Source organism: Arachis hypogaea, chromosome 5 (assembly GCF_003086295.3).
Source record: "Arachis hypogaea cultivar Tifrunner chromosome 5, arahy.Tifrunner.gnm2.J5K5, whole genome shotgun sequence".
Lineage (NCBI taxonomy): Eukaryota > Viridiplantae > Streptophyta > Magnoliopsida > Fabales > Fabaceae > Arachis > Arachis hypogaea.
The window spans coordinates 22,839,708-22,840,901 of record NC_092040.1 but is presented as its reverse complement, the minus strand read 5'-3'; the positions used below and the strand labels follow the sequence as shown (position 1 = coordinate 22,840,901).

The window sequence follows — 1,194 nt, the reverse complement described above, 5'->3', positions numbered from 1 at the left end:
TAGTGTTTTTCAAAAATGTTTTCAAAATCTTTTCCTTAATTTTCGAAAATTACTTCCCTTCTTCTCACATCCTTCTATTTATGGACTAACACTATTCCTTAATGCAAAATTCGAACTCCATCTTCTTTGATAAGTTCGAATTTTCTATTTCTGTCTTCTACTTTTCTTCTCCTCTGACACCTAAAGGAATCTCTATACTGTGACATAGAGGATTCCACATTTTCTTGTTCCCTTCTCCTTCTTATGAGCAGGAGCAAAGACAAAAGCATTCTTGTTGAGGCTGATCCTGAACCTGAAAGGACCTTGAAGAGAAAGCTAAGAGAGGCCAAAGCACAACTCTCTGTAGAGGACCTAACAGAAATCTTCAAAGAAGAAGAACCTATGGCAGCCGAAAACAACAACAATGCCAACAATGCAAGGAAGGTGCTGGGTGACTTTACTGCACCTACTCCCGACTTTTATGGGAGAAGCATCTCTATCCCTGCCATTGGAGCAAACAACTTTGAGCTTAAGCCTCAATTAGTTTCTCTAATGCAACAGAATTGCAAGTTCCATGGACTTTCATTGGAAGATCCTCATCAGTTTTTAGCTGAGTTCTTGCAAATCTGTGACACTGTCAAGACTAATGGGGTTGACCCTGAGGTCTACAGACTTATGCTATTCCTTTTTGCTGTAAGAGACAGAGCTAGGACATGGTTGGACTCACAACCTAAAGAAAGCCTGGACTCTTGGAAAAAGCTAGTCAATGCCTTCTTGGCAAAGTTCTTTCCACCTCAAAAATTGAGTAAGCTTAGAGTGGAAGTCCAAACCTTCAGACAGAAGGAAGGAGAATCCCTCTATGAAGCTTGGGAAAGATACAAACAATTAATCAGAAAGTGTCCTTCTGATATGCTTTCTGAATAGAGCATCATAGGTATTTTCTATGATGGTCTCTCTGAACTATCCAAAATGTCTTTGGATAGCTCTGCTGGAGGCTCTCTTCATCTGAAGAAGACGCCTACAGAAGCTCAAGAGCTGATTGAAATGGTTGCAAATAACCAATTCATGTACACTTCTGAAAGAAATCCTGTGAACAATGGGACTAGTCAGAAGAAAGGAGTTCTTGAGATTGACACTCTGAATACTATATTGGCTCAGAATAAAATATTGACCCAACAAGTCAATATGATTTCTCAAAGTCTGTCTGGAATGCAA

General features: G+C 39.5%; 1 non-coding gene across 1 annotated transcript; it reads right to left on the bottom strand.

The window, feature by feature from the left end:
• Nucleotides 1-786: 786 nt before the first annotated feature.
• LOC114927797 (small nucleolar RNA R71) lies at nt 787-894 on the bottom strand. The gene has a single exon (XR_003818893.1). It is a non-coding gene; the product is annotated as a small nucleolar RNA R71 (small nucleolar RNA).
• Nucleotides 895-1,194: the final 300 nt, after the last annotated feature.